The sequence below is a fragment of the Schistocerca nitens genome, chromosome 7 (genome assembly GCF_023898315.1).
Source record: "Schistocerca nitens isolate TAMUIC-IGC-003100 chromosome 7, iqSchNite1.1, whole genome shotgun sequence".
Lineage (NCBI taxonomy): Eukaryota > Metazoa > Arthropoda > Insecta > Orthoptera > Acrididae > Schistocerca > Schistocerca nitens.
This window is the reverse complement of record NC_064620.1, coordinates 280,557,399-280,582,265: the sequence shown is the minus strand read 5'-3', so window position 1 is coordinate 280,582,265 and position 24,867 is coordinate 280,557,399.

Sequence of the window (24,867 nt, the reverse complement as noted above, 5' to 3'; positions counted from 1 at the left end):
CAGCCGTTGCCGCGCAATGTCATGATACTAAAGAACAATTACGTGAGGAAATTAAGGCTTGTGCTAGGAAAAGTAGTGAAGAAATTAGATCTGTTGCTCAAGAATTAAGGAATACGCAAGCAGCTACAACAGAATCACTTAGAGACGAAATTAGTGCAGTCGCTAAACAATGCTCTGAAAACGCAAAACAGTTACGCGACGAGTTTAAATTAATGTCAGCAGATCTTTCGCGCACACTGGATGCAAAAGTAGACGCGAAATTTGACCAACAGAACAGTTAAATTGACGAACGTTTTAATCACCACCTACAAAACAGTGAAATGCGTTACCGTAAATTCATACAGGAACAGAATAAAGTAAAGCGACAAGTCGTGGAAACAATTACCGCACAGAGACAGGAAGATAAACGTAAATTATTTACGAAAGCAAAAACATACGTAGACAACAATATTGCTATAGTATCAGACTAAATTAATACTATCAAACAGTTGAACACCGAATTGCGTGATGAAATTTCCGATCTTAAATCAAAAACAGATACACACACAGTAGACTTTCAGATAGTGACCGACAGACTTGAACAATTAGAACTAATACAGGATTCCGATGTCATCAAAGCAGATGTTAAAAAATTGAACGAAACCACACGTAAAATACAAAACCAAATTAATGCTTGTGACACTAAAAACGATGATCAGGTAAAAATACTGACTGAAAAATATGATGAATTGGCCAGTCGTATTGACGTTATTGAAAGTAATAATGACAGCAAATCAGACGATACTTCACCGATTTCGTTTAATCAAACACCTGAATTCCAAAATTTACAGCAGACGATCAGTGAGATAGATTCGTCCAATAATACATTACTTAGAAAACTGTCCACTTTACAGCAAGAAGTGACAGAGATGAAAAATGTTTCGGTCAATAACACGTCACAGCATACGGCACATTCCGAACATTTGTCACACTCACACAGCCAGTATAATTTAGGTAATTTACAGAGAGTACGTGACTTAGATTCCGAACAATCACAGGCAAATAGATTCTCATACAATCCTGAACCTGTTCAGACGTACAGAGACGATAATTTTGATTCCAAACATTTTCTATCAGTGAGAAAATTTAAAGTATTTAAAAATGACAGAACACAGATTCACCCATTGGATTGGATACAACAATTTAGCTTTGCTTTTCCACCGGCTTGGCCCGTAACACATAAACTTGAATTTATTTGCAGTTTTTTGGAAGGCGAACCGGCAACTCGTATGAGACCGATTGCGAGACAATGTTACTCAGTAGAAGAATTTCAGAATGCTTTTCTGTCAGCGTATTGGTCGAAGACGACACAGCGCGGAATCAAGGGTAAATTAATTAGTTTACCGAATTATGAGAACTCAAATTTTCCCACTGTCTCGCAATTTTTTGAACACATGGTCCAACAAAACCAGTACTTAAGTGAACCATACAGTGAATCAGCACTTATTCAATTATGTATTTCTAAATTACCATGATCATTAACAGTGTCACTTTTAACGGGTCAGCAGAAAGAAAATATTTCTGCATTCAGAGATCTGTTACAGCTTTTGGAAGTGCAGCAATCGAATTATTCCTTCATAAACAAAAATCTTTCACATAATAACCAAGGTCAACAAACATACAGCAATTACGATCAGCCACGCAATTTCAATAGCAAAGCTAATAGACGCTTCAGGAACGACAACCACCAGAACTTTAGTAATAGACAAAATTTTAATTATCAGTATCGTCAAAATTATCAGCAACAGGAACCACATTTTGGTAACATTAGACGTTTTTCATCGCAACAGCATGAAAGCCAGCCGGTTAGCATACCTAACCAACAATGCAGTCTACAAGGTCAACCAAGCTTTAATGCTTCGCCGCCTACGCGTATAGCGTCGGCCCCAACAAATAGTAATGCACAGCAACAAGGGAATCAGTACGTATAAAAAACACGCTATTTCAATTCCTATCGCAATGCACCGTATAGAAATGACTATCATGACAGACGTAAAAGTAATGAGCACAATTTTCAGCGTACGTTTAATAACAGTCGGTCTTACCAGCAGCAGAATCATCCGCAACAACAAATTATTATGAATGAACCAGACAGTAGATATCATCCCGAACGTAATACGTCAGGACGACATAACAGAACAGTACAAATAGTGGAAATGCCACAGCATCCTCCCGAAAATAATAGTACATCAGATACAATTTGACTAGATACAGTACAGGTTGCATCTTCCAGTAACGCAAGCATTACTTTTGGCACGCAGAATCTTGTTCATGAAAATGTTATTACTTTTGACGACATCCGAGACACTCTTTTGCAGGAAAGACCAGTTATTCAAAAAACCATTTCACACCCTGTCATCGAAGTAAAAATTGGATCATCCAAATTTTCAGCAGTAATTGGTTCTGGATCTCCTATGTCAGTCATAAATGAGGAAACTTCCAACGAATGTAACAAAGAGAATACCTATCCTACGTTATCATTAGGCAAAACTAAAGTAAAAGGAGCAGTATCTGGTAAAGGAGTAAATGTAAAATTGCAGACACATTTATCATTTTTTATTGCAGGTCATACATTTCACTCAAATTTTTGGATTGTTCCCTTATTGACGACAGACGTTATTTTAGGTACGAATTTTCTGGTACAACACGACGCAATTATTGACTTTCAAAACTCCTACTTAATGTTAAAGGATGAAAATGTACAACTGGCTTTAGAATTTCAGCACTCTTTATCTGCAGAAGAACAAACAATTAATCGTACAGAGGTCATTTCCGCATTACGTAACATAGACTGTCATTCCACATTGTTAACAGATACGTACGTGCACAACTATAATACTCCAGACGAAGCCGACTATGACGTTATACAGATGATTTCTGATAAAGTTAAACAGAGCAGTGCAAATACAGACGACGAACGCACGCAACTACGCAAAATTCTTTTACAGCAAGTTCCAGTTTTTGACAACGTGCCTGGTACTATGTCCAGTTTTATGTATGAATTTCAAGTTAAACAGCACGACACATTTAAAGCCAAACATTATCCCATTCCGTATATTCACAGAGAAAAAGTTAAGAAAGAATTGCAAGCTATGCTTGACCAAGGAATTATTGAACCGGCAGTTAGTCCGTACATAAACCCGCTCCATACTGTTAAGAAAAAGGATGGTTCACTTCGCCTCGTACTTGATTCGCGTCACATCAACGACATTATTATTAATGAAACGGATCGCCCACAGACACTAGAAGAACTTCTACAGAAATTTCATGATACTGCTATTTATTCCACATTAGATTTGAAATCGGGATTTTGGCGAATTCAACTCCATCCGGACTGCAGAAAGTACACGGCTTTTCTCTGTTTTGGTGACTGTTGTCAATTTTGTAAATTACCGTTCGGTTTAACTATTTCTTCAGCAGCATTTATCCGCGTTTTGAATACAATACTTCCGACAGAACGTAAAGACAGAATCACAACGTATGTAGACGACATTCTTATTGCAGAAACTAACTGGTCTGAATACAATCTAATTCTTGAACAACTGTTACGAACTTTTCGTGCACAAGGACTCACAGTTAATCTCAGTAAATCGTACTTTGGCAAAACTTCTATAAAATTTCTTGGACATGTAATTTCAGCAGAAGGCATTGCGCCTGACCCGGAAAAACTTCAAGCTGTACGTGACATTACTGTTCCTACGACGAAGAAACAACTACGCAGCTTTTTGGGTTTAATTAACTTTTCTCGTAAATTTATTCATTACTCTGCTTTAGACACCCCTATATTATGTCAATTGACAGGTAAAAACACTATTTGGTCCTGGGATAAGCAAGCACATTCTGAATTTATGAACCTGAAACATGCTTTGTTGAATGCACCACTTTTATCGCACCCAGATCTTACTAGTCATTTTTCCATTGCCACCGACAGTACTAACGCCGCTTTAGGCGTACACATTTTTCAGGAAATTGAAGAAGGTGGCACTACAGTAATTAAAAACATAGCCTTTGCGAGTCGCATTCTGTCACCTACTGAACGCAATTATTCTGTTACAGAACTTGAAACATTAGGTGTTGTATGGGCATTTACGAGATTTCGGTATTTTCTTTATGGAAGACATACCACGTTTACACAGACCATAGAGCTATACAGTTTTTACTTTCGGCTAAATTTACACGCGATAGATTAAGCAGATGGAAAATTTATTTACAGGAATTTAATTTTACAATTGTTCACATTCCCGGTACACAAAATATTGTAGCAGACGAACTATCCTGTTCTCTCAGCAACAATCACCAAGACATCGCAACCAACTTCTGCAAAGCAAATTTCAGCGTCATGTACATTCAACAAGTTGCATTTGAAAATTTGATTTCGTCGTCATTACAAGACATAGCACAAGAGCAGAGTAAAGACAACGTATGGAAAGGAATTAAACACCTTTGGCAAGATAGGAATAATGTTACCATTAGAAACCATTACACTGTACGCAATAATATTCTGTTTCGCCGCTCTCACCCTGACAGCAACAATTGGTTATTATGCATTCCTGACGAATTTGTTAACAAATTAATTTGGTATACTCATTTAAGTTACGCACATTATGAAGCCAGAAAATGTTTTCTTATACTGACAAGGGGAGGCCGCCGATTGTGAAATTCAGATTCGATTCATACTGCGCATAATAAAAGCTCATGGCCAGAAGTGTAATGTGGCAAAGCACCAAGATGCACTTCTCAGCCGTTATCGAGAAAATCGACAGTTAAAAGAAACCGTTGCGGTGAAATACGCTCTACAATTAATAGTTGTCTGTAGCGTCGTCGCGCAGCGGTAAGCACACGGGTTCGTAATCCGAAGGTCACCGGATCGAATCTTGCGCCATGCAACCTTATTTTTTAGTATTTGTTTTTTGTAATTCAAATATATATATAATTCCCGGCAATCAGTTGCAACAATTATGCATATAACAAGTTGTTGAAAGTCGTTTGTCGTCGAAAAACTCGCGACTTCCTACATCATTATGTTTTCCGCAAACAAAGTTGTATTTCACAAATGTTATTAATTGTCTTCATAATGTTAAACACGTATAGTTAACGGAAGACGTAGAAACGATATTCCGAAACGAATACGTATAGTGTAAGTCAAACGTTCGAATTAGAATAGAGACCCCACGAAAACAAATTTGCTGTGGCAGGTATGAAATATAAACTCCGTTACTCGCTCGTTACACTTGAAGGACAGATGTTGAATGGGCCGAAACGAGCCGCCGCATAACAGCGTAGTTGCGTGATAACTTCGAAAGAAGGTAGATGCGGTCCCTAGTGCAACTTATAACATCGTCGAAAATCGGTGCGAACGGGAGAGCTTTGGTACACCCTGTTTAAAAAACGGAAAAATGGAGGCGGTACAATTGGAGAGCGATCCGCCTTCACCAACATGCATAAGCAATTCATTAATAGTTATATATATATATATATATATTTATTTATTTATTTCAATTACAAAAAACTAATAATAAAAAAAATTGCATGGCACGAGATTCGAACCCGAGCGCTTACCGCTGCGCCACGACGCTGTAGAAAACTATTAATCGTAGAGAGTATTTCACCGCAACGGTTTCTTTTAACTGTCGATTTTCTCGACAACGGCTGAGAAGTGCATCTTGGTGCTTTGCCACATTACACCCCTGGGCATGAGCTTTTATTATGCGCAGTATGAATCGAATCTGAATTTCACAATTGGCGGTCGCCCCTTGTGAGACAGAACTGTTATTTTACCAACATGGAGAAACGTATTCGACGAGTTTTAGCGTCATGTAAAATCTGCCAGAAAGCTAAGTCAGATACGACTTCACATATTCCTCCATTACATCCCATTGTACCTGTTAAATTGAGACACATGGCCGCTGTAGACATTTTTGGTCCGATTCCCAGAACTAATAGAGGTTTTTGCTACATCTTTGTCGCTGTTGAACTCACTTCAAAATTTGTTACCTTCACTCCGTTACGCAAAGCTACTGCTAAAACTGTTTCGAAAGCATTTGTAAAACATTTTCTGTTTCATGTAGGGCATGTATTGAAAGTAATTTCCGACAATGGATCACAGTTTCGATCTGCTATATGGACACGTATGTTACGAGCTAGAAACATCTCTCCGATCTATATATCCAGGCACCATGCTTCTTCGAACAATTGTGAACGACTAATGAAAGAAATTGGTAAACTATGTAGAATACACTGCCATAAAAAACATATTGATTGGGACACACACATACTCTCATTCCAAGATGTAATTAATTCCATACCAAATGAATCTACTATGCTATCTCCGACTGTTATACTGAAAAATGTTGAACCACCTAACAAAATTAAAGAATTAGTAACCTTTCCTACATCTCGTAGACTATGACACCATGAAATAATTGACATTGCGCTGAACAACATCAAACGTGACGCAGAGCGCCGGAGAAGACCGCAAAAACAGGTTTGTACATGCTGTGACTTACACATTGGACAGAAGATATTAGTATGCACACATTATTTATCTAACAAAGGAAAAGGTAGATGTAGTAAATTTGAGCTTCTATACGCAGGTCCATATCGAATTCGCAGCATTCCTCACCCCAATGTAGTACACTTCGAAACTCTGAGAACCAGAAAAACCAAAGGGAATCACCATATCACCAACATCAAACCCTTTATTGAATGAACATACTTTATGATTTATCACACTGTAATGCCATTTCCTGATTTTTTTATGACCACTTATGCAATTATATTTATGTGACTACTTACTGATGATTATCGTATTTTTTCTTGGCAAGTGCCCGGCAAGGTAAGGTTAGCAGGTCGCTTTTCTTGTCGTTACACATTAGACTGTGCACATTTTCCATTCTTCATGTATGTGTGATGGTTTTCCTGTTTTGTTTGTATGCACTATGAAATATTTAAGATATAACAAACACCAGTTGACTTTGACATTTTGCCTTATGATATCTCAACATCGTGACTATTTTACATTTTTTTTTTTTTTTTGCTGCTACATGGTGGTACTCTGTGTACATTTTTGCATCTGAACACTGTCGATGTTTTCGACATATTACGTTTTCTGTCATGCTATGCTGTATACTTAATTATATCACTAGAAACCTGTTTTTATTTAATGGGTATATGATTTACATGCAAGACATTAATCATTGTTCATCATTTTCAGAAAGAAATAACGTGTAAAAGAAATAAATTATGGGAATTTCACCTTCGCAATGAACGAAAGAAGATGCAGTACTCGTCACGAAGAGTAAATGGATCAGAATTAACAAACATTAACAAGAATTTACTATACACATCGTATGATAGCAGTCTTAACTAATTTTTTTCTTTCAGAATACGAGGCGATTGATGCAGGCTGTCAGACAGAACTACACATCTTAGTTTTAGTGATGAAATATGCTAGAAATAAGGAATAATTGTATAATTAATAATGAAGTGACTTTTTTGCAGATGATAATGAATGATGATGAATAATGATGAAGAATATGCTCCTATGGATAATGAAGTTTTTCTTTACAGGTGATGATAATAATGGAGTTATAATGAATAATGAAGTTTTTTTTCTTTGCAGATAAAGATAATGTTGAAGTTTATGTATTTATGCTATGTAGTTATTTAAGTATTTGTTGCAGTTCGTTTTGACAGTATGTCTTATATCGCATGGTATGATGACTGAAGGTTTTGGAAAGGACAGCTAGAGAACATAATATATTTTTATACACATTTCACTACCTGTTAATTCGAAGTTCACTACTTTTCAGCATAATATGCGTTTCTTCTTTCAGTTTAATAATCCATTTTATATATTTTGCAGGAGAAATTATTCATGAAATTAATGTGCTATAAGCAGTTGTTCATTAAACCTATGTCATTTATGAATGTGATCACATATACTCTGCTTGTTTCATAACCTTGCTACATCTGACTCATGACGTCACACATCTTCATTTGCAGCAATAACTCAAAAGCAAATATTGTTATACCCCAGTAATTAATTATTGATCCCAACGCAATGCATTGCTAGCACAAAAAAAACGCTTTGTAACTGGCCAATGAATGCCACTGTTTATTGTAATGAGATGACCTATGATGCTAATGATTACTATAATTAGATTAATTACGTATAAATGCTATGCCAATAATTAACTCATTTTGAATTATGACTTCTGAATAATGCATAAAAAACGCTTTGTAGCTGGCCAATGAATGCCATTGATTACTGTAATAAGATGACCTATGATGCCAGTGATTACTATAATTATATTAATTATGTATAAATGCTATGCCAATAATTAACGCTTATTTTGAATGATGACTTCTGAATAATGCATAAAAGAAATGTTTGTAGCTGGCCAATGAATGACACTGATTACTGTAATAAGATGACCTATGATGCCAATGATTACTATAATTAAGTGAATTATGTTAATACTATGCCATTCATTAGCTCCTATTTTGAATGATGACTTCTGAATAATGCATAAAAAATGCTTTCTATCTGGCCAATGAGTGCCAATAATTACTATATTCAGATAATTTATGAACATTATTCTGTAATACTACATACATGGTACAGAAATGTTCAGTAACCGGGCGATGAGTTCCACAAATTACTCAAATCAGTTGTTAGACTAGTGTAATTCTCAATGAAGACTACTATGTGACTTAATGTCCTTCACCTTCTGACCTAATTACCAGAAATTACTGTAATATCCGTTTGTCCTGTCTATCCTCATGATCATGGAGCACTATATTTGGTTTTTGCACTAATTCTACGTTGGTGTACTTTACAAGAACATGGTGTTGACACGACATGCTGTCCACCACCTTGAGCGATGGAGATGTTATTATGGTCCCACTGTTTGGTGTACCTAATGTACTACCAAAATGATAACATGGAGTAGTACTACGACATTTCAGTGTCTTGGCTACACTGATTAATACTTCAAGGAAAAGAACTTCAAATTGTCTCAGTTGGTGTTGTGCTTCTATAGAAAGATATGGACTTTCAGTGCAGCTGCGTACAACCTAAAGTGCTACAACCATGACGCAATCCTTCCCATTCCTTTCCTAATTCTTGTAAAATGATAAAGACATATACAGTGCGTGTGCACTTCATTTCATTTGTTAACAAGATCAGTTGTCGTAAAAATGCTAAAGACTTCTACAGTGCGTGTGCACTTTATTTCATTTCTTGATATGTTTATTTGTTCTAAGAATGCTAAAGAATTTTACAGTGCGTGTACACTCTATGCCATTTGTTAATATGATTTGTACTCATTACGTATACATTTTGTGATATGTTCTGTACTACAGTGCGTGTGCACTTTATGTCATTTTGTTAACATGATTCTGAACTACAGTGCGTGTGCACTTTATGTCATTTGATTTGTACTCATTGTGTATATATTTTGTCATTGCCTGATATGTTCTGTACTCAGTGCATGTGCACTATATTTTATTTCATGTTCTGCACCTATATATATGTATATATTCTGTGACTGTAAAGTTAGTTAATTAAGAAAAATTTGTTGCTCGTGGCAAGTCCAATTGACTCACCATCGCTGCCAAATTTTTGCCCCCCCCCCACCAGTGGAGGGTTATGTAAGACGAATGCTTTGCCGGCGATGGGCGAGGCATGACAGAATCTCTGACCAGAGAGTAGTTTATCGTTAGTTGTTGCTTGTCGCTAGTTTGCGCTGGTCTGCGCGAGTGGACAGTAGTAGTCGGTCGGCTTTAGTAGCGAGGGGGGTACGAAGTGTAGACAACCTCCTAGATGGTGTACCCCGGGCAACGCTGTAACATGGCACAGCGGCGAAAAGTCTACACATCCACGGCGGCCGGACGCGACAATGCCTCCCGGCCCACACAGAGGCAAATAGAGCAGAGTCTTAGCATGAAGAAGCTGAACGTATGCCAGTTAAACATAGAAGGGTACACGAGGACCAAGGGAGAAATCCTCGAAAAGATCTTAACGAGAGAACGAGTAAGTGTCGTACTCCTACAAGAGACCCACCTCACAGATGAAACCATCAATCGACTCAAAATACCAGGATTTACAGCTGTGAGCTACACTGGACACGACAAACATGGCATAGCCACCCTAGTGAAGAACGAACTCCTAAGGAATTTGGACACCAATGTGGTACCAGCAGAGCATGCGATAGGCATAAAACTGGGAGAGATGACACAGTATAATGTCTACAAACCTCCATCACAGAATTGGCCCACAGGTATCCTACCCGAGGCTAAGCACCCAGCAGTTTACGCTGGCGATTTTAACTCTCAGCACACCAGATGGGGATACCCGAGATCCACAGCTGAAGGGACTGGACTAAGTGACTGGGCAGACAACCGGGACCTACACCTCCTTTTCGACCCCAAGGACACAGCGACCTTCAAATCAAAGGCGTGGGGCACAACGTCAACACCTGACCTGACCTTCGTCACACGTGGAGCAACAGGTACACCCGTGCGAGCTATAAGAAGGGTCCTCGAGGCGTTCCCCCGAAGCCAGCACAATCCAGTAATAGTGGAGATCGGACTATCAATCCCAGTCATAAAAAGCCCCCCAATCCCCCGGTGGAACCTGAGGAAAGCTGACTGGAATAAATACCGATCCTATGTTGAGAAAACGATAAACCGGATACCACCAAAACCCGATAACTACAAAAGATTCGTAAACTTAGTACAAAAAGCGGCCCTAAATGCAATTCCACGAGGATCGAGAAAGGAATACACCCCCTGCTGGACGAAAGAGTGTGAAACACTACTGGAGGAATATGAGAAGACCGGGGATGAGGAGACTGCAGACCAACTGAATGAGGATCGTAGGAGTAGATGGAAGGAGGCGATGGAGAATCTAGATTTTACCCACTCCAGCAGGAAGAGCTGGGGCCTGCTGAGGAAATTAGGCGGTGCCACAGCGCCTAACAGGCCGACTCTTGGAACCAGCGCATCTGAGATTGCAGCTGTCCTGAAACAGACCTCCAAAATCCAGCTAAAAACAGCCGAAAAGAGAGAAATTTCCCAAGAGCTAAGCAGTTTATTGCTTAATAACCCAGCCCACATGGACATTGTAAAAGAAGTGGAGACAGAAGAGATATCCCAGGCCTTGAAGCTAATGAAGACAGGAAAAGCAGCCGGACCTGACAACATCCTACCAGAATTCTTAAAGGAATTGGGAACTTTAGGAAGAAGGTGGCTGGCCAAACTTTGTACGGAATGCATAAGCACGGGGGTTGTGCCGAAGGAATGGAAAGAAGCAAAAGTCATCGCAGTGCTGAAACCCGGAAAGACTGGAGATAATCCTAGGAATTACAGACCAATATCCCTGCTATGTACCTCCTATAAATTATTCGAGAGAATATTGCTGACTAGATTAACTCCATACATTGAAGCCAACCTCCCAACATACCAAGCGGGTTTCCGAGCAGGTAGAAACTGCTGCGATCAAGTGCTGTCCCTCACAACCTATATTGAGAAAGGCTTCCAGAACAAGATGAAAACTGGCCTGGTCCTCATAGACCTCACATCAGCTTACGACACAGTATGGATTGAAGGGTTACTGCTTAAGCTAACTAGAATCATAAATTGCAAGCAGACTTACAAACTACTCAAGAACATACTAACGAACAGGAAAATCAAGGTCTCACTCCATGGCACGAACAGTAAGAGCATGGTTCTGAATAATGGTCTGCCACAGGGTTCAGCACTAGCACCCGCTCTCTTCAATCTATACATAGCTGACTTGCCAGAAACTAAATCACGCAAATTTGCATATGCAGATGACCTGGCCATCGCATATCAGAGTAAAAACTACAACGATCTCGACGAAACACTGAATGCAGACCTTGAAGTCCTGAACACCTATTACTCCAAGTGGCACCTACTTCCCAACCCTAACAAAACAACCAGCACTGTAATGCACCTCAACAACAGAGAGACACACAGAAAATTACAGATCTTTTCGAATGGCCAAAGCATATGAGAATAAGCCTAAATATTTGGGAGTGAAACTAGACCGGACCCTAACGTACAGCTCACACCTCGAAGACACAAAGCAAAAACTAAAATCCCGCAATGCTATCCTTTCAAAACTGGCTGGAACAACATGGGGATGTGGAGCGAGCACTTTGAGAACTTCAGCACTAGCCCTTGTCTACAGTGTAGCTGAATACTGTTCACCAGTCTGGAGGAGAAGTGCACACGTATCTAAAGTGGATGTCCAGCTGAGGGAGACAATGCGAATAATCTCCGGAACACTCAGGGCCACCCCCTGTGCATGGCTTCCTGTACTAGCGAACATAGGGCCTCCAGAAATCAGGCGATCACAGCTAGCCCTAAAAACCTACAGGAAAATTATAGACAACACGGACCTCCCTATCCACCAAGATCTGACACCGACAAACAGGCTTAAATCCAGATCACCCTTTTGGAAAATCGGTGAAGAACTACAAGCCTTTGAGCCGAGAACGGCCTGGAACGAAGTATGGTCGGCAAGTGAATTTAAGAACAAAAATTTAGTACACGATCCGAACAAGAAGATTGATGGCTTCAACCTACCAAGAAGAGTGTGGACAGCTCTAAACCGGGTCAGAACGAGTGTTGGGAGATGTAAACACCTGATGAACAAGTGGGGCCTGGCAGACAGCGCTGTATGTGAGTGCGGAGAAATACAGACAATGGACCATCTACTCGTGTGCAAAGTGTATGGCTATGGTGGTGAACTCATGGACATACATAGACTCAGTGACTCAGCCATAGAGTGGCTCAAAAACATATCTAATATAGTGTAGAATTGTATTGTTTTCTGTTTTAGTATATAGTAATAAGAATATTGTAAATTATGCCTCTGTGATGCCGAACGAGTAAATAAAAAAGTAGCGAGTGGACAGTAGTAGCCTGCGGGAGTCGGCATGCGTCGGCGGTGTGCTCTGCTCGCGACTCTGGTCAGGACTCTGGACAATGAGTATTGTTATAGAAGGTAAAGAAGCAGCCTTGCGCATATTTAATAATGTATGTTAATTGTAATTTAATTTGTTCAGAAAAAATGCCCCAATAATAATTTTATAATATAAAGTAACTGTTTTAATGAAAAGCATTCATTTCAATTTCCAATGCATTATCATTGCTTCCAAGAATCAAAAAAAAAAAAATTATACGCCAGCATTGCACGAAGCTGTGTCGAAAAATGACTAATTAAGAGCAGATATAATTGCAGTTTTATTGAGGTAAGAATTTTTGCTTTTGTTATTCAGAATACAGGGCCGAAGGTCAGCGCTGCTGTCCTTATAAAATTTACCAGGTTACTAATTTTTTTTTATAATTTACGGATTTACGAACTGAATTTTGAGGTTACATTAAATGTGAATGCATTTATGCACACAGATTACATATGGAAGCCAATTTTGTTCAGATGTTACAATATTAGAAAAATTCATTTAATTATTATTTATTTTGTGGGGAGTTTACGCTTGGCTCTATTTTCATTTAATTATTTAAAGATTACTGCTGGGAGGTTACACTTGGCTCCATTTCAATTTACATTTAACAAAATTTCTGCGGGGAGGTTACAGTGTCACAAAGTGAACAGATTGATACGGTGTGCCAAGTTTGGGATAGTGAAATGAACTTGGTACACATAATCACATCTGAATTGTTTGGCCACCATATATTCCACATCAGTAGCAGCCCCGAGCAAGCAGTTATGGAAGCTTGTAGCTAAGCAGTAATTTTTTTCATAGTCCATTAAATGATGTTTTTCCCATTTTAATTACCTCTGGCACCCATCATGATAAAATTTTAAGAGCAATAAATAGGCTGATGTCTTTTATCCTCCCTATGGACCATTTTGTTGTCATGGAAATTAATCTAAATAAAAGTACTATTTTGATCAGAAGAATTGCTTCGCAGTCACAAAAAGCTCACTGAAGAAGTGATACAGCTACATTAAGTTTGTTTTCCCTGTTGCATTAAATTATGAACTCTCACTTTTCTCATCCAAATGTAAGAAAACTGAACAAAAATTTTGAAGAGTATAGTACATCTCGAGTTCCCCAAGTTACACAATATTAGAACGAAGAAATAAAAGGCGATGGATGCAATAATTACCTAAATTCATTCGTTCCGCAGAGTATTACTGAAAGTCAAGTGATCATTTTCATCCGATTTGTCTCAAAGTTTTTCTTGTTTATCCCAATGAATGATATTACAACAAATAATAACTAGTCACGAAAAATTATGTTCCCTATTAAGTACGCAAATTCTGTTTGGAGTTACCTTTGAGTACCAGAAAAAAATGCTGACCAGATCATCGTAGAAACACAAATACATTTCTAATGCCGCTTCGTGGGTTGACAGAAGCAAAGAACTATGTGGAAAATGTTGTTGTGGTCTTCAGACCGCAGACTGCTTTGATGAAGCTCTTCATGTTAGTCTATTATGTGCTAGTCTCTTCCTCTCTGAATAACTACTACAACCTACATCCATTTAAGCGGGAACACATGCAAAGTTGCAATACTTTGAAAAGAATCCTTATAAAGTCGAAAGTTTTTCAAGGCAATGTAACTAAATTTGAGAAAGCTGTTAAGGAATGTTATATGGATAAACACATATGTTTTCACGCTTATTGAAATTATACGTTTGTAATTATAAACAATTGAATTTTTTTCAGCCAGGTGAGAACAAACTTCCTTTTTTGAATAATCTGTCATAACGAATTTAATGTCATTATTGCACATATCTGTGGAACAGAGCATTGATATCTTCTTTTGCTAGATTTTTACAGCTCTCCTAGTTTCTGTGAATAAAAATATACAAAATCTTAGAGATTTTTCTCTCTCTCTCTCTCTCTCTCTCTCTCTCTCTCTCTCTCACACACACACACACACACACACACACACACACACACACACATATATATATATATATATATATATATATATATATATATATATATATATATAATGTCTGTGGTTTGTGAGGAAAAGGTACATAAAGTCGTCAAAACGTAAGTTATAAGAACCCTGAATCAAAGATTTGATAGTGTTTATATTAGGCCCTGGCTTATCTGGGTGGACTAGTGCAAACCATATGCACTCTCCTCTTCATTCTCAAGCGTCCTTTCTTCGCTTGTCCTCGTAGGTTAACCCGATTTTCGAACTGAGTAACAATAATGTCAACAGTATGAATTCTCCTGTCATCGATTTCCTTCAACATCGTCAGTGTGAAAGCTCCTGGATCAAATCCTAGCCTCCTCAGAGTCCGTTGCCAAGATTAGCGCAGTTAAAAGCTAAACAAGCAACACACACTGCAACTTCATCAACAGTTGTGGAAACAAATGTTGTGTTGGGGCATGGTTTTCCTATCAAAGAGTCGTGACTTTCATTAGGATTTTGAGTTTTGCCATGCATGCAATTTTGTAGAATTTCTGAATCTGCTAAACACCGAAGTATTCCCCACAGAGTGGCTCTTTCAAACTAGAAGGAAACACCGTAGAAATAAAGAACATGAGGAAATGCAGGACAACATGGGGGCGTCGCACCATACAAGCTTTTGTTAATTATTATTTTAATCTCACTTACGAGTGGAATTAGAACGTAATACTCTGAAACTGAAATTTCAGTACCATGTATTAAATGAAGAGCCAATAAAAAATCTTCATAATTTTGGTCGCTTTCGCATATGTCCCTCCTTAAACCTGGTTGCTATGTTCATGCCTTTGGTATGCCTACTTTACTGTAGTGTTCATCCCAAGTTCGCCAGAAACTCCAAGGCGAGTTACAAGGCGATTTGTGAAAAAGGGTCTCCGAAAACATAATAAAACTGTACCATCAGATTTAGGATCACTTTTTATTTTACTTGAAAAAAAATACGAATATACCCTAATTTTCCTACTTTAAAATGGGACCATCCCCTTACAGAAAACTCTCATGAAACAGTACAGCTCACATCTTATTCAACAACAAGGATAAAAAGGATTTATTAAGTAGTGGAGATGTTTGTAAAACTCCACTGACTGTTATAAATTTATATATTTGTCAGACAGGCAAGCCTTTATCAGCTGCACTGCCTGAAAGCCAAGAAGCTGGAGATTACGTAAGTCAGACTCCACTTTTACTGAACGTATGTTGAACGTTGGGCGTAGATACAGAGCTTACACAGAAGTGCTGCACATAGCCAAAAAAGGGAGGAACATAGCCTATTAAAACCACTTGAAGTAAATAACCATTTAGGTCAAAAAACCACACGGTCTTAAAGGATCAGTTACATCTGACCATATCACCACCGTTAAGCTTCAAATGATCCACTCAGTCAGCTACATTCTTCCAGACCTCACTCCCAATGATCGTATTAATCTCCACAACCTCTTACCACAACAGAATTGTCATAAACATTACTTTGTTTTTCGTCGCATCCTTTAGTACTATACTTACGTAACTTTTCTACTTTAATATTGCGTTTGTTTTGTTATGTGGTGTGTTTGATTCAAACCACCTTGTAATTGTAATGAAACACTCTAATTTAATGTGGTATGTGCATAAGATGATTAATGAACGCTCGACTAGACATTTCTCGCCTAATGCCATGACCAAAGAGTCTGTGTGTTGATATTTGCTTCTAATGTTTGCTTTCCTGTTCACTAGTGTCTTTAGCGGACGCTAGTGAATTGTTTTCTAATGATGGCATAATAAGATATATTTGGAATAAACAAATATTAGTAGAACAAAACTGCAGTTGGTTTGTTTTTCAACCTCAAAACAGTAATTGTGGGATATGCAGAGCAATTTCAATCAACCTTGGTACACATGTTAGAAAAATTGCTCTCCTGAACGCAGGAAGGGGAATGTAGTGACATAGAAATATAATCGAAAATGCCTGATTCAGCGTCACATTCATAGTCATTAGCTGATCAACGACATTTCGTAGAGATGGGAAGGCAGAGACATGTGAAAACAATCAAAATTGTTGAAACAAGTTTCAGTACCAAAGTTTTCCAGGTCGTTAGGTCGCTTGGTGGCAGCCATAATGACGTTCCACCTGTAGTGATGACAATGAGCTGGGAAAGGGGCGTGCATAAAACCAACTGAAGGCGACAGCCATGAGGGTTTTCTCTATGCACTATGCACTGCCTAATATACAAGTACAGTAAGAAAGTAACCGGTTAGCCTGACAGTGTAGCAGTTAGCTACACTGGTGTGCAAAACTTCGGGACGAAAGTAACTTCGCATGTTGTGTCATTGTCAAGTAACGTAGCTCAATGAAACTTGCACCATACGCGGAAGGAAACATTATGTTATAGTACAGAAGATAACTGAAAAATGCGCAATGAGACGAGCAGAAATGATACCTTTATTCAAAGCCAATATTGGCGCTGAATCCACCGCGATTTGTTATCGTCCTGTGGACGATACAGACTGCGGGACATTATTCTTAATACAGTGTGTGATCACTGTGGACAGCAATGCATGCACTGCGACGTAATTCCATGCTGGCCACACTGTTGGTAAGGAGTTCTTGCGATGCGGCATTCTACCAGTGCGGTTGACAGCTGCTAGATGATCGTTGACGGATGTGGACGTGCTGAAATATATCCTCTCGTTCCAAGGGTTCCTCTGCCTGCGCTATCGATACGGACACGCATAAAAAAAGCAGTCAGGACGAAATACACCTGAAAAGATGCGCATCGGGAGGAGTACAGTGTGACAAGAACGTTCCCCTGTGAGTGCACCGTGTTAGAAGATTTGGAGGTCAGTACGCCCACGCAACAACATGCCTCCCCAGGCCATAATATCTGGACCACCAATAAACGCTCATGTCTCCACACCCCTGACCCCTATTAAGAACCACGCATATACTTTGTAATGTCCAGGTGATCATAATAAATCGTATTGACTTCAATTTCTTTTTTTTTTTTTTTCATCAGTCTTCTGATTGGTTTGATGCGGCCCGCCACGAATTCCTCTCCTCTGCTAAGCTTTTCATCTCAGAGTAGCACTTGCAACCTACGTCATCAATTGATTGTTGTTCAGTGCAGCTAGAGATCAGCGCGGGCTTTCCCCTGTGAAGCTAATTACACTACGACGTCGTTGCCATTAATGTTGCGGTAACGCTGGGGTATTGACCCACATGGCTAGGCCATAATGCGACAGCTTTGATGGATGTATTCCAATCTCTGTCTTCCGCTACAGTTTTTGCCCTCTACAGCTCCCTCTACTACCATGGAAGTCATTCCCTGATGTCTTAACAGATGTCCTATCATCCTGTCCGTTCTCTTCGTCAGTGTTTTCCACATATTCTTTTCCTCTCCGATTCTGCGTAGAACCTCCTCATTCCTTACCTTATCACTCCACCTAATTTTCAACACTCATCCGTAGCACCACATCTCAAATGCTTCGATTCTCTTCTGTTCCTGTTTTCCATGTTTCACTACCAAACAGTGCTGGAATGCCTTTTTCGTTCATCTCACCGTTTATTTCTTTCAGTTACGTTCTGTACCATACTCTGACAGGTCTTTCTATGTGTGTTCCAAGTTTTTCGAGCTCTGTTCCTCGGCAATGTAACATCACGCGAAATTTACTTTCGTCCGTAAGTTTTCCACACCAATGTATCTGCTTTATGAAAGCCTCCTCCCAACTTCCCAGTGTATTACTGCCATAGGCATGTGCTTTAATAGTTCCTTCTCGACCGTTCAAGGGCTCCTGGAGTCTTGGAAGTGCTCACAATGAGTGCTAGGCTACTTTTACACTCAGGGCCGTGTTCAGTGGAGCTAGAGATCAGCGCGGGCTTTCCCCTGTAAAGCTAATTGCACTACGACGTCGTTGCCATTAATGTTGCGGTAACGCCAGGGTATTGACCCACATGGCTAGGCCATAATGCGACAGCTTTCCCCAGTGCAGTGGCGTGTTATGCAGTAGGTCATGCAGCTTGCACATCTCTCAAATTCAAACCTAAAGTGCAAAGAACCCACCAAAATGCTCTTCCAAGTTTCCCAACTTTTAAATAGACGCCTAGTTTTAAATTTTACTTTCTCCGTTTTTCAGCGTTGGACAATCTGATAGATCTCGTTGAATTAGGAAGGGGCTAAATTAAACTTTTATGATGAAGATGCGCCTTTTCGTCCGTAACGCTGAATGAATGAACGAAATTGTCTGACTCATACCGTGATGCAAGCTTTTTTGTGGTTAGAGTATAGCATAGTTTGATGTTGCCACCTTAGTGTTGAACAATGAAGAAATAAGGGAGAGAGTGAAATTCTATGGCAGCACATAGCCTCTCCTCTCAAATGACAATAAGTGGGTTCAGCGAGGCAGGCTTCTGTAATTTATGTACCAGCAACACAACAGCACACATTATGTGGCGCGGAAAGTCTGTTGTAAATAATCTCTGAATATGGACACACTATCAGATATAACCACGCCTGTGGTAGCAACATGCCTTTATTTTAGTTAAACTGATATATTTATGCATTTATGTCTCTTACATAAGTAGCTTAAATGATGGGACTTAACTTCTGAGGTCATCCGTCCCCTAGAACTTACAGCTACTTAAACCTAACTAACCTAAGCACATCACACACATCCATGCCCGAGGCAGGATTCGAACCTGCGACCGTAGCGGTCGCGCGGTTCCGGACTGTAGCGCCTAGAACCGCCCGGCCACACCGGCCGGCTATTCGTGAGAGACAATGGATTGCCGTTACGAATTGCGGAGTGTTTCAGATTATAACCGAGACTTTTTAAATGGTATCTGAATGACAAGAGATCTGTGTGATAGTTGCAGCAGACGTTCATGGTCGTACGGATAGCGTTGGTGGCACGTGAAAGCGCAAGGTGTGCTGTGCCATGCAGAAACAGAAACAGTTGTGCAAGTGGGACGGAGTTTCCGGCACGTGTTTCTCAAGATTCCGCCGTTACATAAGGCCCCCAGGACCTGGCGGAACAGTTTTTGTTCCTGGCGGGCCATCTGGAGGTAAGCCCCGAGTGTCAGGGGTGCATGTCGTGCAGAGAAGAGATTGCAGGGAGGAAGGAGTGGCTCGCCGACATGAAACGCGTCACGGGCGGAGCAGTAATCTATTTGGAGAAGAAAAGTGTAGTGGCCTAGATGAAATTAAAATGACGTTGTTTAAAACATGAAACCGCAGACCGCACTGGCTGGACGGGGACCTCAGCATCGCTTACGTCGATAACGAGTCGAGTGTCTACGTATTCTGTTGAGGTGGTTTTATGCATACAATATCAAGGATTACGGATCACGGGTATCAAAGACATAAGGGTCAGTCAGAAGGTAGTGCCTCTTTTTTTACTTTTTGTTTTACAAGAAAAGTAAATGCAATACACTAGGAAAATGGCTACAACATCCACGTTTAATTTGTCACTTTTCAATGTAATCATCATCTCTGCCCATGGTTTTTCTTCGCCTTGATACAAGTGCATGTATACCTGTGAGGTAAAACTCAAGGTCCTGCTTCCTCACCCACTGGCGTACAGTTTTCTACAAAGTGTTTTGCACCTTCAAAGTGATGCCCAGAGGTAGTGCAACAGGCTGGGTGCGCCTGCTTTCCTGATCTCTTTATTCTTGTCGGCCAACACTTCTGGAAACCAATGTGCACAAATCTTTGGATAGCCCAGTTTTTCAGTAATGGCCAACACACTGCCTCTACCGATGGATAGCTGACGACACAATTCATCTGTCGGTACCCGGCTGTTGTCACGGATGATCTTGTCGACACGTTGTGTGACTTCACTTCAGCCACAGGCCGGCCGTTCCGTGCCGGTGTTGCATCAGCCAACCGCATTCGCCATTCAGCTTCTCTGCAGCGACAAACCCAACCTCTAATGGTACTGACATCCACTGTAGCATCTCCTTCTTCTTCAGCCTTTGATTAATGCAGCTGGGTGTTTCACCTTCTGCTGTAACAAATTCAGTCACAGAACTCTGTCTTGTATGTATGTCAATGCCACTAATTTTCTGCATTGCCGTCTGTCGGTGTAGGACGCTGTTAGTGGAGTGAGCTGAGAAAGATGGTTAGCGAATGTGTGCCACATTCACGACTACTTCATTTCCCACTTAACGAAGGAGGACAAACAACGGAAGGCATTACTTTCGCACAGCCCGTAGTTCTCTTGACTTCCTTCTTTAAAAAATAAAAAAAAAGCAGGCTACTTAGACACTGAACGTAGCCGCACCAGCAACCTCGGACATCTTAGCGGGTTCCGTTGGAAGTACTATACCCAGTTTCTTGCTGTGCTTTATGAGCAACACCTCTTCATCAAGAAGCCACCGAGTTTACAGTCGTACTTGACCGTATTATGTCTCTCCCCTAAGTATCGAACCATCAGTGACGTCAAGGCGAAAGCTCCGATATTCAGATCAATGCACAAACGCCTTTAAAATGTTGCCAATTTTCGAGTCTTTATAGGGACAATTAGATTCAGATAAATACAGCGGACTATCTGTGATATTTTGTAGCAAGAGGGCATCAAAATCCTACCACAATTTCGATGAAAAAATATGTATGTAAAAAATCTCTCATGGAATTAAACTTCGGATTGAATGACGCAGTACAGTGAAAGCAAAATCCCTGAACGCTCGTACGTGATATGTTGCAAGCAAGTTATCTCCAAACGCCACTTTACAATGTAATCATTTTGCGTCACCGACATTGCCTTTTTCAAATTTCAACTACCACGTTGATAACAATATCAAGATACGTTTACGATCAACTGTTCGTAGCGGAAAGAGAAGAATCGCACTGGATTCAGACAAGGGACCTATATCGTCCACGCTATTACGCACACATGCAAGTGATATTATCACTAGATGGCAAAAGAAAATGAAAGACTTCTGCTCACGGAGGCGTACTCTATTGAACTCATTAATTTTTGCAGACAACCAGGCATGTTGATAGACATGGAATACAATCTGAAATGAACTGAGTGGTCTTTACATACAATGGAAAAACATTATAATTTAACCATATCGGCCGGCCGGAGTGGCCGTGCGGTTATAGGCGCTACAGTCTGGAGCCGAGCGACCGCTCCGGTCGCAGGTTCGAATCCTGCCTCGGGCATGGATGTGTGTGATGTCCTTAGGTTAGTTATGTTTAATTAGTTCCTAGTTCTAGGTGACTGATGACCACAGAAGTTAAGTCGCATAGTGCTCAGAGCCATTTAACCATATCCCCAAAGAAAACTAAAGTTATGACTTTTTAAAAAAAAAATAACGTCTTAGGGCTAAAATCTTAATCGAGAACAATTACTAGATGAAGTCCACAAATTCAGCTATCTGGACTGTGGTATCTCATAAACTTATCATAATGATCCTGAAAGGAAACTACAGAGGTACTTACACACTTAGGTACGATAATGAGGACGCTCCTGAACAGAACCAGGAAAGAGGAAACACTTAAATTCTATAATACTATGTGTACACCTTTATTGCTCTACTGATCCGACTCGTGGACCTTAATGACAAAACTTGACAGAGAACTGAAGCTCCAGAAATAAGATTTCTAAGACCTTTGGTGGGATACAAATCAGACTATCATAAGAGCAACTTTGAGACAAGAGAGGAGCTCCATGTTCTAGGAATAGTAGCAGTGGCAGGGTGTTGCATGGTCTCATGAATCCCGATACCTTCTTCTTTGTATCACGGCTGGAATCCGGTGCGTGGGTCTGCTCCTGAAAACTGAGAAGTTGGACGAATGACGAAAGCGAGTATGAACAGGAGAGGTAAAACACTTCGGTACTGCGTGTAAAATTGTAGATGTTTACTGTAGGCAAAAACCAAGTTAATAAATGGTTACATAACTGAGCACGTAGGTGCGAAGTCTTAGACCCGTCGTAAGAAGTGCAGAGTCTCTATATGAAGCGAAGTGTCCCGGCCGTCTGCTCTTGATCAAAATGGGCTGAATCTGGAGCGGAGCTCGTAGAGCTTCACAGCACCGGCTAGAGGGCGCTGTCGTCGGTGTCGGTGTCTGTCGTAGTGCCAACTTAAGAACTTGCACCTACGTCGTGGCATCCTAGCTATCGATACCACATTCTTCATCATGCCGATGGGAAGGCGCGAAACCGTCGTCTTCGAGGGGAGCAGTTCTTTGACATGAAATGAATGCGCATGAATGTCTAGTGACTACAGACGCAAGGGTGGAAGAATGGTAGGACGACCGCTAAGAAGATGGTGGGATCAGCTTTAAACTGCTTGATTTCAGAACAGACAGAAATATCTAAGCCGTAAATGGACAAGATGGTGATGCTCAGTTATCATTTTCTTTGCGATGATAATTGTTGTGTTTCTGTAGTATGCCAGCAGTTAAACAAATGGGAAGGGGTAATTTTGTGAGGGGCAATGCCAAGGATAAGAAAGTTAATTCGATTTTAAAAGTTATATGTGGAAGTAGCGTTATTGCGCCCCGCAGTCGGGAGCTGGCACAGGGAGTGGATGAAGCAACTGGCCGCAAGCGGACGGAGACATAGCGTGGCCACGATGGTGCGGTTTGGGACCGCGAAGGGAGGGCTGACGTAGACAGCATCCGTGATTCCGTTCTGTCACAATACCTGCACTTAGCCTCTATCTGGAGACCTTAGAGAAAAAGTGTCGCACACCTGTGACGGGTGTCTGAGCAGACTTCGCCACACCTGCGTATCAGCTTCGACAGCTGACGCCACTTTGCTAAATAGGTCGCACGTTGTCGCCAGCAGTAGATGAGTATTTCTCATCCATTGGTACTTGTAATAAATTTGAAAGTCTTATCTACTAGTAACTCTTTAATTTATAGAGACAAATTACCTCACATTGTTAGGAGTAAATAAGATACTTTTGAAAAGCAAACTACCAAGTAAAACCACAGTGATCAATCTAAGCACAACACGCAACCAGTAATTTTCGGAATTCGATACGTTTGTTTCCCCATTAACTAGTTTTTGGGTCATTGCAGCGTGCTAATAAGATAGAGCTGTTACAGGAATATTATTTCCTGGCAGCTTTGCATGCGCAGCTACATTGATCACCCAGAACATTATGACCATCCTATTATTGATACAATCTAGTCAAGGGATAGCAGCGTCACCTGGCGAGGAATGACTGCTAGTGAGACAAACGCAAAGTGCATATATTATCAGTGAGCACGCTGTCCGTGTGTAGATTGGAGAAGGTGCACGATCTGAGTTTGGCCAAGGGCAGATTGTCATGGCCTGTGCGCTCGGAACGAGCATTTCGGAAACTACGCGACTTGTCGCGTGTTCAAGGTGCTGTGGCGAGAGTATTCAAGATGTGGCGAAACCAAAGTGAAACCACGTCCAGACGTCGTAGGGGTTGGTTGGACACCCCTCGTTACAGATGTCGGACGTCGTAAACTAGGAAGGCTGGTAAAACAGGGGGCGAAGTGACCGGAACTAACATCAGACTCTGATGCTGAGCAGAGTACAGGTGTGTCTGAACACACGTGCACCGATTACTCCTAACGATGGGCCTCCGCAGCCGACGGCCCGTGCATATGTCACCGTTAACACCGCGACATCGGCAGCTACGACTGAAATGGGCATGTGACCATCGTCACTGCCGCAGTGGCAGGGCGTTGCATGATCTGATGAATCCCGATACCGTCTTCATCATGCCGATGGGAGGGCGCGAAACTGTCTTCTCCCAGGAGAGCAGTTCCTTGACACCTCAACTGCGGGTCGGAGACAAGCTGGCGGCGGCTCCTTTGTTCTCTGGGGAACATTCAGGTGGACATCCATGGGTCCAGTGGAGCTCGTGCAAGGCACCAAGGCGGCT